Source organism: Neofelis nebulosa, chromosome 6 (assembly GCF_028018385.1).
Source record: "Neofelis nebulosa isolate mNeoNeb1 chromosome 6, mNeoNeb1.pri, whole genome shotgun sequence".
Lineage (NCBI taxonomy): Eukaryota > Metazoa > Chordata > Mammalia > Carnivora > Felidae > Neofelis > Neofelis nebulosa.
Genome location: NC_080787.1, coordinates 130,578,351 through 130,593,241, shown reverse-complemented (window position 1 = coordinate 130,593,241; position 14,891 = coordinate 130,578,351). Strand labels below are relative to the sequence as shown.

Genomic DNA, 14,891 nt, shown 5'->3' with positions numbered 1-14,891 from the left:
AATATTGTCTTGTACGCTTAAATAGTTGTTAAGAGGGTAGATCTCATGTTAAGTGTTCTTACCATAGTAACATAAATATAGTTCTTTAAAAAGAAAGTAAGTTAATGTCGTTTACATACCTTTTTTAAAGACTGATATTGTCTTAACTAAGTGCCTGTATAAAAGTTACTATAATCCCAATTAATGGGTTATTGCAACAAACTTCTATACAAAGTTCAACTCACTATATTACATCATTCAATTTCAACCTTAAAAAAAAATGTTTTGTTTAGGACTCAAATTGTATTTTTATAATCTCTCTTTCATTGTACATTAAATACATATAACTTAAATACTTACTTTAATAATAGATGCTAATGGATGAGAGGATAACTTTCTTATTTCCTTGAAATGGAAAAAATTTATACAATATTGCCATAGGTCTTCTAAAGTTTTTTTGAAGTGCACAGATTCTTTCTAGATGTACAGAAATTGTCTGGCACAGAGTATGAAGTGCTAGGTTCACGCAGCTGATGAAAAAGAGTTAAGGGAAATAAAGCTGCCTAGACCTGGTTGACTAGAGATAAGAAATTCAGCATGAATGTTACTGATGATTTCCCATCTATTCTTGCGTCTCCTGTCCACATCGCATATCCCTAAGGTGCCTCTGGCACTTTCTAGCTTTTATCCTACATTTTAACTTTTCCCATGTGAAGCCTGCCCTTAGCTCACATTCCTGTAGATCATGGCAGGTGTTTTCACACCAAATTTGCACTTAGGGGACCTATGTCATGGATTCTAAATAGGTTGATTATTGCTGTTCTAGGTCTTACATGATGACCTTGAGATGGCATTTAATGGTTAGGATGACTTATGGTAATGAATGCTACATACCAGGTATTAAAAACCCTCAGTTCTTTCAGAAATACCTCCACCTTTTAACAACTGATATAACACCATTTGCTGGTTTGTCTTATCTAGGATTTTTACTTTGAGACCAAAAGTCTATACAAGGACAGGTGTTTGAGGTTTATTCTAAGGCAATTATAATCTGATATTAGTTTCAGTGCTTTTAACAAAACAAATGTGAAATAATTGACTATGTAGTTAAAGTATAGTAACTTACAAGTTGTAAATAGGCACTATATTTACTATTTCCGTATTTCTTTTTTTTTTTTTTAATTTTTTTTTTTCAACGTTTTTTATTTATTTTTGGGACAGAGAGAGAGACAGAGCATGAACGGGGGAGGGGCAGAGAGAGAGGGAGACACAGAATCGGAAACAGGCTCCAGGCTCCGAGCCATCAGCCCAGAGCCTGACGCGGGGCTCGAACTCACGGACCGCGAGATCGTGACCTGGCTGAAGTCAGACGCTTAACCGACTGCGCCACCCAGGCGCCCCTATTTCCGTATTTCTTATGTTAATGAGTGAGATTTTCAATATGTATTATAAAATTGTTTTATTCAGTTGTCAGATAACTCTAATCATCTGAGGACTTGACAGACATATATTTTTTAATAAATATTGGAAAATATATGTTTGCAAAACATAAATATCTTAGTGAATTGCTATTAATGACAAATAATTTATTTAAAATAATACTGTGAATCCACAGTAAAAATTACAGTGCCTGGACTGGTATTCAAATAAGTTTTAATAAACACATCTAATTTGTGGTTAAAATCAATACTGTATAAACACACAGGTCCTAAACTTTTATTTATTTGAAATATTAGCAAAAAATTGTAATGGGATATGAGTAAGCTAAAAAGGCATAAACTACAGATTAAGATAATTTTCGGTTTAATAGCTATAGAATAAAACTATCTTGGGGCACCTGGGTGGTTCAGGGGGTTAAGCATCCAACTTTTGCTCATGTCATGATCTCACAGGTCATGGGTTCAAGCCCCGCATTGAGATCTGTGCTGACAGCTCAGAGTCTACAGCCTGCTTCAGATTCTGTGTCTCCTCCTCTCTCTACCCCTCCCCTGCTCTCTCTCTTCTCTGTCTCAAAAATAAACATTAAAAAAAGTTTTAAAAAATTAAAAACATCAGCATTGTATATTGTTTCTTTAATTTTTAATTACAAAAGATGTGTAATGTTGGTGTCTCAACACGATGATGCTTTGTCCCACGTGTCTTTTGTATTAATTAAAATTGATAACTGTTTTCATTCATAACTTTTGAGTTTTGTGCCATAATGCTATATATTCTTTCAAATCTCCTTGTTGCAGGAATTTGTTGAAATAAGAACTATTTGAAACAGAAATTTATAGAATAGTATTCACATATAGTTCATTCACCATTCAGATATATGAAATGTGAACATTTTCGCCCTTTCTGCTTATATATTTGTTCTAAGAAATTTTTCTTAATATCCACTCTGTACCCATTCTACAATTTCATTCGCCTTCATACCTCACTATTTAAGATTTAGTGTGTGTCTTCCCAGTCATGCTTTACTATGTATGCTATACTTTACTCAACTTCATTCAAGTTGACAAGAGCTGGAGAAGTGGAGGAAGAATGTCCAGGATCTGAGTGAATTGCAACCATGCTGGTGCCCAATTGTAACCTTCAGAGCACAATGGCTGCTTCTTCAATTCTATCTTGAAAATCTTGAAACATTTCTTCTTTTTTCAATCATGAAGTGGAACTACATAAAGAGGGGGATTTTAGGAATTGTAGTACTTTTTTTATTTTTTTTTAACGTTCATTTATTTTTGAGAGACAGAGACAGAGCATGAGTGGGGTAGGGGCAGAGAGAGAGGGATTAGGGCGGGGAGAGAGAGAGAGGGAGAGAGGGAGAGAGAATCTGAAGCAGGCTCCAGGCTCTGAGTTGTAAGCACAATGCTGGATGCGGGGCTTGAAGCCACAAACTGTGAGATCATGGCCTGGGCTGAAGTTGGACTTAACCAACTGAGCCACCCAGGCGCACCAGGAATTATTGTTCTAATTTCGTTAAATTGATAAGCTCAAAATGAAATGATCAAGACAAATCACCTGACTCTTCTCTTCTCTCTTCCTGTTTTCCCTATGTCTCCATAAATTTGTTAAAAAATGTCTGTTTCTATGAAAACCTCTATTGATATTACAATGAAAACCACCTTAAAATTTGAAGTACATCTCCATTTTTTTATGTCCTTCATTGAAATTTTAGAAAATTCTTCCTTAAGCTCTATGATCGCTTTTATTAAATTTTCCTTAGCACTATGTATTTTGCTATTATTGTAAATAAGATCTTTATTTTAAAAGAATATTTTAAGCAATAATCAAACCTACTGCACAATATTTTTGATTTTCGCTTAAGGTATATTTAGCCACATTGCTGAATATTCTGCTAAGATCTATTCATTTGCTGATAGACACAGTGGGTTTTCTATGTGGATGTTACATTACTTTTGAGTAAAAATATTTTGTTTCTGTGTTTCCTATAATTATCTTCTTTAGGCCCTTATTTAGGACAATATTTAATGTTGTAGTGTATACTGGCAGTCTCCTTATGTTACTTCTGGTTGTAAAGTCATGATACTTGTGTCTTCTCCTTAAATATATCCCCTTGATGTAGATTTTGATAGGAGCCCATTGCTCAAGGTGTCCTTTTCTGGTTTCAATTTGCTAATAGGTTTCTGTTGCTTAATTTTTGGTGTGTGTATTATGTGTGTGTATGTGTGTTAACAGTAAATGAGTGTTAAAATTAATGTTTTCCTACATTGAGATAACTGAAATATTTTGATAATTTAAGAAGCTAATGTAGCAAATGTCATAATATATTTTCAATATAAAAGTATTACTTTCTTGAGATGCCTCATACCTATTCATCATTTGATTATTTTATGTCAGTTGCTATTTTTGATTGCTGATATTTTATTTTGGATTTCTGTGTCTGTGTACATGTTTGTTTTTCCCCCCCTCATGATATCATTTTGTTCCCTCTGATTTGTAACAAGAGTTTACAAGACTCATTACAAGTGTTGGGAAAATTTTCTCACTTTTGAATCTCTTAAGCATTGCATATGAAGGAGGGGCTCTCTGCTCCTTGAAGGTTTAATAAAAGTGAACTAAAAGCCACTTTGTATTACTGTTGAGATTTTAGATATGTTTATTTGTTTTGTGGGTAGGTTTTTTTTTAATTTACTTTTAATTATCTTAGTTATAGGCTTTGTTGGTTTCCCTTCCTCTGGGAATAGATTTATCAGTGGGTTTTCTCATATACTTTCTAAATTAGTTGTTCTTGCATGAGCCCCCTTAAAGGGGGCAAGAGCCCCCTTAAAGGGCAAGAGCCCCCTTAAAGCTCTTCATTGTGTCTTCACATGGTGTTTAAATGTATTCTCATATGATATCCCATTTTACTTTCCTAATGTCATGTATATGGGCCTTCTCTCTTTCTTTCATGATCAATTGTACCAACTTTGGCCAATTCCTGGTATTTTTAGAGTCTGTTTTTTATATTTTTATTCTACTCTGCTTTTGTTTTGCTTTCTATTTCTTTTTTAAAAATTTATTGAGAGTTCTTTATTTTACCTCCCTTGGCTCTTCTCTTTCTTTTCTAATGTATTGATTTGAGTAGCCAAATGGCCCGATTATCAATATTTCATTCTTTCTTGTTAATGTAAGCATTTAAGTACACAAATAGTATCCTTACTTCATTCCAAAGAATTTTCATTGTTGTTCAATCATACTTATGGTATAATTTCTATTTTGTTTACACTCTTTCTTATTAAGACATAAAGTTAGTCTGTTTTTGATGAGCCTATCAAATTTTGTGAGACCCTATTATTTTCTTATAATTAATTGTATTGTAGCAAATAAATATAGTGCTTTTGTTAATGATTCTTTGATGTTGAGACTGCCTTTGCAGATTAACACATAGGAATTTTCTGTGACAATTCTGTGATGGTTTGAAGAAAAACAATAAGACCTTCTTTATTTTCTGCCAGTACTGTTTGTTCCTTTGAAAAAGCTTAATTGAGTACTTCAGATCTTATGTACTTAAGAATCTTTACCTGTCTGCTTCATTAATTTCAAAGAAATTTGTTTATTATAATTGAGGGGTTGTCATTTTTTTCTAATAATTTTGAAAATTTTTATTTTATTCATGGTAACTCTATCATTCTGTCTGCATTCAGAATTAATTCATTTTCCTGATGAATATACTAATTGCCAACCAAAAGGCACTTCATCAAAAGTTTTTAAAATGTTTATTTATTTATTTTGAGAGAGAGAGAGAGAGAGAGAGAGAGAGAGAGAGAGAGAGAGAGAAAGCTTTAGTGAGGAAGGAGCAGAGAGAGAAAAAGATGGAGAATCTCAAGCAGGCTCCACGCTCAGTGCAGAGCCTAACATAGGGGTCAATCCGCAATAGTGAGATCATGACCTGAGCTGAAACCAAGAGTCTGACGCTTAACCAACTGATCGCTCCAAGGAGCCCCTAAAAAAATTTAAGGCTAGACCTGTTTTTGTTTTGTCTTGTTAATCTCTTTAAATGTGGTAAATATTACATATATGTGTTATTTGTTAAATATATAAATATTTAAGCATATAAATATTTAGATCCTGAATACATACATACACACACATATGTCTTTTTCTTTATTTAAAACATTTGGTGTCATTTTCAAATCTTTTTCTTATCGCAAACAATACGAATAAAATAAGATAGCTGTAAAGTGAATTATCACAGAAGTGGAAATAATGCATCCACATCCTAGTTTAAAAAATAGAACATTGACAGCACCATAGACATCCCCTTAAACCAATTTTTTTTTTATTTTTTTTAACGTTTATTTATTTTTGAGACAGAGAGAGACAGAGCATGAATGGGGGAGGGTCAGAGAGAGGGAGACACAGAATCTGAAACAGGCTCCAGGCTCTGAGCTGTCAGCACAGAGCCCGACACGGGGCTCGAACTCACAGACCGCGAGATCATGACCTGAGCCGAAGTCGGACGCTTAACCGACTGAGCCACCCAGGCGCCCCCCCTTAAACCAATTTTAAAGCAGGATCCCATTTATACCATCCAATCAAACCACTATCCTGACTTCTAATATGTATTTTATATCTGTACTTTAGTGAAATCCTATACCATGTGTGATTCCATATTGGCTTCTTCCAACATGGCATCTGCGAAGTTTTCTATTTTACAGTTGTTTGTTTATTTTCATAGATACATATTTGTTGCATGACTATATCACAGTTTGTTGACTGTAACGTGTTTGGACATGAGTTGTCAACTATTATAATTAAGTCAGACATGAACATTCTGGAAGTTTTCATGTGTGAACTTATCTGTTGAAAATACAATGGAAATACTAGATCATAGATTGTTGAATGTCTTCAATTTGCTTAGATAATGCCAAATTGTTTTCTGAAGTAGTTGTGAGTCACTAGTATATAACTGCCCAGTTTCTCAGCATCCTTGTAAACACTTGATACATTCAGCTTTTTAAAACTTACATTTCTCTGATTTTTAATAAAGGAGAACTTTTAACATGTTTATTGACCATTGGATTCCCTCACTGGTGATGGTCCTATACAACTCTCTTGACATTTGTCTATTGTTTTGAATTTGTGTTTGTTTTTGTAGGCATTTACTATGAAACCTGAATACAAATATTTTGTTTACCATTATGTGACTTGCCTTTTCACTTTCCTGCTCTTAATTTTATGTATTTTTATGCATTTTAATGTCATCAATGTATCGGTCTTTTTCTTTATAGTTAATGCTTTTTGTGTCCTATTTATGTGGCAGACCACATATCCCAGTTTGCTTGAAACATTCTTGGCTAAAAAGAAAAAAAAAATTCTTCGTTCATGTCTCAGTATAATTGCTAATCACATCTTTTCACTCTTGAAGTATGTTCTAGATTTGAATTGCATAGTCATATTGCATTTAAGAAATCTTACCTTGGGGCACCTGGGTGGCTTAGTCTCTTAAGTATCTGACTCTTGATGTCAGCTCAGGTCATGATCTCACAGTTATGAGATCAAGCCTGGGTCAGGTTCTGTGTTTAGTGTGGAGCCTGCCTGGTATTCTCTCTCTCTCCCTCTGTCACTCCTTTGTATGTGTGCATTTCTTTCTCCTCTCTCTCTCTCTCTCTCTCTCTCTCTCTTTCTCTTTCTTTCTCTCAGAAATAAAAAAAAAAGAAAAAGAAAAAGAAATCTTGCCTAAAGGACATAATGATATATTCTTATATTATTTTCTAAAAGATATGTTATTTTCCCTTCTATATTTAGACCAGTAATTTGTCCATAATAATTTTTTTTTTATTTTATTTATTTTGAGAGAGAGAGAAAGAGCAAGGGTGCACATATGCATGGGAGGGGCAGAGAAAGAGGGATAGAGAGGATCCCAAGCAGGTCCCATGCCGTCAGCCTGAAGCCCAATGCAGGGATGGATCTCACAATCCTGAGATCATGACCTGAGCTGAAAATCAAGAGTTGGCTGCTTAACCAACTGAGCACCCAAGAGCCCCTCAGAATAAATTTTTATTTTTGTGGTAAAGAGAAAGTGTCTTTGGTTTTCTTTGTTTGTTTATTTCTTTTTCTATATGGTTAACTGATACAGTACTATTTTATTTAGTGAAAAATACTGTGGTTTCCCCATCTCTTTATATTGCCATTTGTATGCTCAATAAACTAATCATAGATACCTGAGTCTATTTGTAATCTATCCTGTTCCACTGTTATTTTTATATATTCTTGAGTCAAGTCCATGCTGTTTTATTTAATATAAATTGATAATGAGTTTTTACATGTAGGAAAGCAAGATCTTTCATCATGCTTTTCTTCAAGAATAAACTGACTGTACATAATAATATTTTGTAAATCACCGTGAGAAGTTCCAAACAATAATGAAAAAGACTGAATTTTGATTGGGATTACATTTAATTTATGTTTAATTTTGGAGAGAATTGACATCTTTACAATTTTGAATCTTTCAATTCATGAATACCAAGTTTGTATTTTATATATATTTAATTTTTAAAAATTTTTTTAAATTTTTTTGTTTGTTTTTTGAGAGAGAGAGAGAGAGAGAGAGAGAGACAGAGTGTGAGCAGGGGAGGGGCAGAAAGAGAGGAAGACACTGAATCTAAAGCAGGCTCCAGGCTCTAAGCTGTCAGCACAGAGGCTGAAACGGGGCTCGAACTCACTGACTACAAGATCATGACCTGAGCTGAAGTTGGATGCTTAATCGACTAAGCCACCCAAGCACCCCTATATTTTTAAAATATTGATAATCTGTAAGATCTGTAGTAATGTTCCCTTTTTATTCCTGTTAATGTTTTTGTGCCTTCTCTCATTTCTAGATAACTCTCATCAGATCAAATTTTAAAGAACTATTTTTAACTCTGTTGGTTCTCTCTATTGTGTATGTATTTTCTGTTTCATTAATTTCTACTCTTATTTTCCCCCACTTGTATTTTTTGGGATTTAATTTTTTGATCTGTTTTTAACTTCTGAGATTCATAGCTCATTGAGTTTTAGCTTTTTAGCTTTTCTTTATCTGAAATATGTATTAAGGCTATAAATTTTAAGTACAGCTTATCTGTATTTCATAAGTTTTGTTGCGTATAATCAATCATTATGATTGATCTAAACTATTATTCCAATTTTGATTTCATTTTGATCTATGACTTATTTAGAAGTGCATTTCTTAATTTCCAAATCATGACTTTTTTGTTGTCTTTTTATTTTTGATTTATTGCTTAATTTTGTTTTAGCCATAAAGCATACTCTATAATTGTACTCCTTTGTAATTAATTGAGATGTGCTTTGTGGTGATACATAAGTTCATTTTTTTTTAAGTTTCATGTACAATTTAACTATTGAATACCTTACTTTTGTGTGTGTGAACATTTAATATATATTGCATAAGTCAATTTTGCTAATCACATATTAAAATTTTCCATATTTTTGTTAATTTTTTTGTCCACTTACTCTGTCATGGAGAGAAGTATATAAAATCCCTCAATGTAACTGTAAGTTTGCCTTTCATTTTTGTAAATGTTTGTTTTACACACATTTGAGGATAAGTTAGAAGGTTCATACAATGTAGAAATTTTTATGTTCTTGATGAAGTTAACATTTTATCATTATGGTGTTTATTTTTATTACATGCCTGTATTGAAATGTATGTATATGTGCATTTGTGTGTACAGTCTAATAGCAATTGTCTATTAATTGACACATTAGCTGAGTTAAAATTGTTGTTTATTATTCATGTGTTTGGTTTAAACCTACCGTCTTACTATTTATTATTTGGCCCAGTGGCTCTCTGTTCTCTTTTTTTTTTTTTTTCCCTTCCCTTCTTTAGGATGATTGAGTGTGGCTGTGTGTGTTTATTTAATTATGTCCCCTCCCCCATTATTGTACATATATGTTGCTCTTTCATTATTGTTTAACCCTAGCCAAGAGATTGCACCATAGTGACTTCATATCCAATATTCTTTAGTGACTTACATCTCATATTCATTCGTACTTTCGACCTATTCCTGGGCCGTCTAAGTAATTAGGAAGAATTTAAATCAAGTCACTCTCTCACAAATTATATACTATTGCAGTCATATTCAATTTGGCATACATTTTAAGTAAACAAGACACAAGCTTTGCTAATATAGTCAATATTTATTCACATGTACTCTTCTTCATTCCGCTAACTTTCTAACAGGGATCATTTTCTTTAACTTTGAATATTATTTTTTAGTATTTCCTTTAGTATAGGTCTGTTGGCAATGAGTTCTCATAACTTTCCTCAGAAGATCTTTTCTGACTTTTGATTTTCCTCATCAATTTGCTGACGAATAATTTACGTAAAATAAGTTACAGCCATTTCAATAGTATCACTTTCTGAATTTTGACAGCTATAAAAACCCATGAAAATATCAAATTCAAGGTAGAGAATTTTTTTTTTTTTAAATTTTTTTTTTTCAACGTTTTTTAATTTATTTTTGGGACAGAGAGAGACAGAGCATGAACGGGGGAGGGGCAGAGAGAGTGGGAGACACAGAATCGGAAACAGGCTCCAGGCTCCGAGCCATCAGCCCAGAGCCTGACGCGGGGCTCGAACTCACGGACCGCAAGATCGTGACCTGGCTGAAGTCGGACGCTTAACCGACTGCGCCACCCAGGCGCCCCTCAAGGTAGAGAATTTTTATATCAACTCCAAAAGATTGCCCATGCCACTTTGTTCCTCACTATGTCCTTGGGCCTAAAACTGCTAAACTTTTGTCACTTGAGGTTGGTTTCTGTATTACATAAATTATAGCCTGTGCTTTTTATGGTCTAGCTCACAATCCTTTTTCTGCCTCTTATAGAACAGATCCCATAAGCAAATACTTACATTAATATAAAATTTATTTTTCCTTTCAGATAAAGTTATTTTAGAATTAATGTTAATCTGTAGTATTATTTCTAAACATTTCTCTAATAGTTACAATTATTTTCTTATTTAATATCCTTATCTACTCTGAAATCCTACAACTTATCTCGTAACTATTTACAGATTCTTAGTACCTACAAAGTTGATGTGAGATCTATGAGTACTTTAAGGCCTTCTAAAGATCTAAAAGGAAATCTGTATTTTCACAATAGAACAAATTTATATTACATACACTTTAAGATTGGTATCTAAGAAATTCATTTTCTGAAAAAAAATCCTTATTACCTAAATGAAAATTCTAGCATATCATAACTCTATTGAAGTATTTCACAGCATTCCAGAAAGATTCAATGTCTCTAAAACTGATCTGAGTTGAAATTTTGTTTTATAATAAAAAGCAAAGGAAAGCATACAGACTTATATGTCAATGATTATATATAAAAATCTTTACCTCAAAATCCCAGTATGTGTTCTTGTATTTATTCAACAAACATTTTCAAACACCTTATTTGGTCTAGAAACTGTTCTAGGTGTTACATATAGTTCAATAGACAAAGCAGACAAAAATCTCTGTCTTCATGAGCTGATTTTCTTATGATGGGAGATAGGCCACAAACATAATGATAGGCAAGTTTTATCATACTTATGGAGGAATAAGTGCTGTGGAAAAAGAGAGAAATTAAGGGAACTGAAAAGAATTGGCAGGAAAATTGCAATTTAAATAAAGTGGTTTGTCATCACTAAATAAGTAAAATTTTCTGAAGTAAGAGTTTATTTGCACTATAAACTTATAATAGCCAAGAAATCAAACTGGGACGGGTGCCTGGGTCGCTCAGTCAGTTAGGCGACCAACTTTGGTTCAGGTCATGATCTTGCGATTCGTGAGTTCAAGCCCTGCGTTGAACTGGAGCCTGCTTTGGAGTCTGTGTCTCCCTCTCTTTCTGCCCCTCCTCCACTCACACTCTGTGTCTCTCTCTCCTTCAAAAATAAATAAACATTTAAAAAAATCAAACGGGGAGAACATGTCTTAGAGTCATTCCACTTGAATGGAAACTGAACCATGGCTGTTGTATCAGTGGTCCACACTTCCTTCAAAATTTTCACATTAAGGAATTAGTAATTAATAACAGCAGCAGGAGGCACAATATAAAATGTTTATAACCTGTTTCACTATTTCAAAGGAACAATCAAGTGTAAAACAAATAATAAAACAAACGACATCTGAAACAAAAGTAAAAATCTTTGATATAGATCAAACAGGCCACAAAAACAAACAACAAAAATGAACGTACTTAGACCTGAATTCAGACTTGTGAGTATGGGCACAGGTGTGCATGCGCACACACACACACACACACACACACACTTGGAGTTAGACTACAGTTGATCTTACTACTTTAACATGCAGTTAATAAAAGCTCCAATTTAGATTATAGGCTGAGAGCAAAGTATGGAAATGATTTGGTCATTAACTTGCCTCATGGTAAACTCACACAGCCTTATTCAGAGTTTCATCCTTGGTGGGGAATTACAGTATATGTCTGTTGAATAAAAAATACAAAAGAAATGGTGTTATTTTGATTTAATATGGTTCAGAAAAAAATATATCTATATATTACAGCAAAGACTAATATTTTATTTAAAAAATTTTATAGATATTTAATTTTCAACTTTGACAAGTATTCACTTCTTAACAAGTTCTAAGGCAATATAATATATTGTCCTTTAAAAGAAAATTAGCCTCATTTTACATTATTTCAAACTCTGAACCCTTTTTTAACAAGTCTCCCATACATAACTACTCCAGCTGACACCTTCTCCATGAGAAATATTCATTGAGTTCTGTTTGAATACCATATATCAAGTGAACATGTAAGTGTCCTCATTATTCATGAATCAGACAGCACCCCAAGTGTACCCAGCATTAAATTGCTTTTGAACCATCTATAATCTCTAGAAATGTCTTCTCCCAAAATGCATTTTGCAGAGAAACTCAATTTGAATTCTGCATTTACTGTAGCAACACACAAAAGTCTATAGATACGTTTGAAGGTCATTTTGACATTGTTCCTTTAAGTAAAACTTTGCTATATTTATGGAACAAAACCCAGGAATGTTCTGCATGTCACAGCATAAGATAAGATGCCTGCTTGGGCCTTTTCTGAATAATAATGCAGTAAATTCACCCTTTGGTTAAAAATAGATGTTTGTTCTTTCTAAAACAGAAACAACACACAGCTTTGAAAGAGACAAGCAGAAAGCCATGAAATGAGTCATCAGCTGCATTCGGTTACAGTGGGTTTATCTGTGACTGTGTGTGAAAAACCACTCACAAGAAGTCAGCAAAAGTGCAGCCAATTGCTGAGAGCTAATCATGCTGGGTTATTCTTGGAGGAGCCTGGTGTTTGTAGGGAGCACCGACAGTTACCAATTATTGCCTGTACTTGGCAAAATGAATGGGTCTGAACAGTTATCTTGAAGGTGTTCTCAGCAAGAACTATATTTAAACTGCTGACACCAGTAATTGTGTCTAGCTCACCCAATCCTGAGTTTGATCTTAAGTGTTTTACAGTATGCAGTCAAATGTGCTTAACTTAGGCTTTCAGTGTCCAAAGAGTGGGTCTGATAAACAGCTTGCACTAAAATGCATGTTTTACAATGTTCCTTTAACTAATTTCAGTTGAGTATCATAATAATGAAAGAAATGTTTTTACTGTGGTTGCTTTTGAAATACTTAGGTATAAATTTCTATCATCAAATCATTTCTAATTCTCATAGAAAGGCACCCTAGTGCATAATAGTATCTATATTTGGTTTTAAACTGATAATTTATAGCTGCTGTGATATAATAAACTTGCCTTGGGAAACATAATCAGTGAAAGGCATACATTTGTTTTATTTCTGTTGATTACCTTAAAGGTACACAACGTAAACGGAAACATATTATAGGTGTCTTTACTACTGTAGAAAAAAATCTCCCCTTCCTTATTTGTGTTTGTTGTGGTGATTATTCTATTAACAGTGTTTCAAAGAAGCTTATTTCTTTTTGCTGAAACTTTCTACTTGCAATTTTCCCAAGATACACATAAAATTTAAGGGGAAAGAACAAATAAATTATAGGCACAACGTGACTGCAAAAAGAAACATTATTTTTTACAGTGCAGTATGAAAAAGTGAATTAGGACACAAAGTCAGAAAACTAGAGGGCAGAAAACCACCCTCATTCTTACCTGATGAAAAAGCAGATCACGCCCTGTGGGCTCCTCAGTAGTCCTGGCTGGCCCTTCTCAATCCATGCCTCATCCCTATAATCAGTGAGATCATGTGTAATTTTTTTCATTTTTTTTTCTCTCCTTCTTATTGGCTATTTTAAACTTACTATATTTTACAATGACTCTCAAAGTCTCTATTACCATTTCACAGGAGAAAACCCACAGTTATGTAGAGTTGTTTGTTTTGATGAAAAGCGTTTTCATTTTCTGTTCATTTTGTTTTTAGCAGGCAAAACAAAGTAAATTTAGGAAAATACATAGAGCTACAAAGAGAAAGTTTGAAAATACATTTTTTCCATAAAAAGATGATCCCCTTGCCTGAAGTATTTTAAATACACCAAAAATGTTAATAACTACAATCTTGGATTTCATTAACTATGATAAATGATACTAAACTGTAAAGAACACACTAGTTTAACATTATTTGGTTGACTATCTAATTCTTCAATTCTTTTGTCTATGGTTTTGTAATTAACTAAAGAGAAGAAATGAAAATTACATTAACATGTTTGGGGATTTTTTTTTTTTTGCTATTGATTTAGGAATAAATTAGTTTCACACTTTAAAATGGCTCCCTTGAAGAATGAATACAGCAGCCTTCTGCTGCCATGAAGTTGTTCCCAGGGATTGTCTTTATTCACTATGAAGATAATATAAGATGTGTTACACTTGGGTTCATTAAATAGGAGGTATTTTAAAGCAACTCTTAATTGCCTGCTGGGATTGTGTTACATTCCAAATCTTGCTAATGCTTCTTTCACCAGATAAAGTATCCCTGCTCCATATTGCTAATGAATGACCATGTTTACAAGAATCTCTGAAGGCATTAAGCATTTTGGCTTATTTTGAGTGAGTTCATACAGTAAAATCTGTTGTCTATTCTAAACAGAAACAAGAATATGGTCTGATTAATACAGAAAGTAATGTATAAATTTCCATTCAGTCTAATCATATGTCAATTTAGCCTCAATCATTTGAGGAAATAACATTTTGCATAAGTGTGAATCATATGTTTCCTACTTTCTTAGTATTAGCATGCAGTTGAGCAATTTTTTCCCAGATGTACTTTATGACCAATTCCCCTTTGTCCAAGAAGTCAGAGAAGAAATATATTTCATATTTTACATTTCTTAAAATACCTCCCATCTGCAACAGCACCTCTCACACATTTCTGCTAGGGATGTAAAATGATACAGCCCCTCTGGAAAACAGTTTGGCGATTTTGTAAAAAGTTAAACATACTCTTATCCTGCAACCCGAGA

General features: G+C 33.4%; 2 long non-coding RNA genes across 2 annotated transcripts in view; one reads left to right on the top strand and one right to left on the bottom strand.

The window, feature by feature from the left end:
• Positions 1-13,654, bottom strand: part of LOC131514964 (uncharacterized) — a 125,428-nt gene extending 111,774 nt beyond the window's left edge. Inside the window, exon 1 of the long non-coding RNA XR_009263364.1 lies at positions 13,588-13,654. This is a non-coding gene — a long non-coding RNA (uncharacterized LOC131514964). The remainder of the gene's footprint in view (positions 1-13,587) is intronic.
• Positions 1-14,891, top strand: part of LOC131514965 (uncharacterized) — a 305,085-nt gene that overhangs the window by 96,106 nt on the left and 194,088 nt on the right. The window lies entirely within an intron of this gene.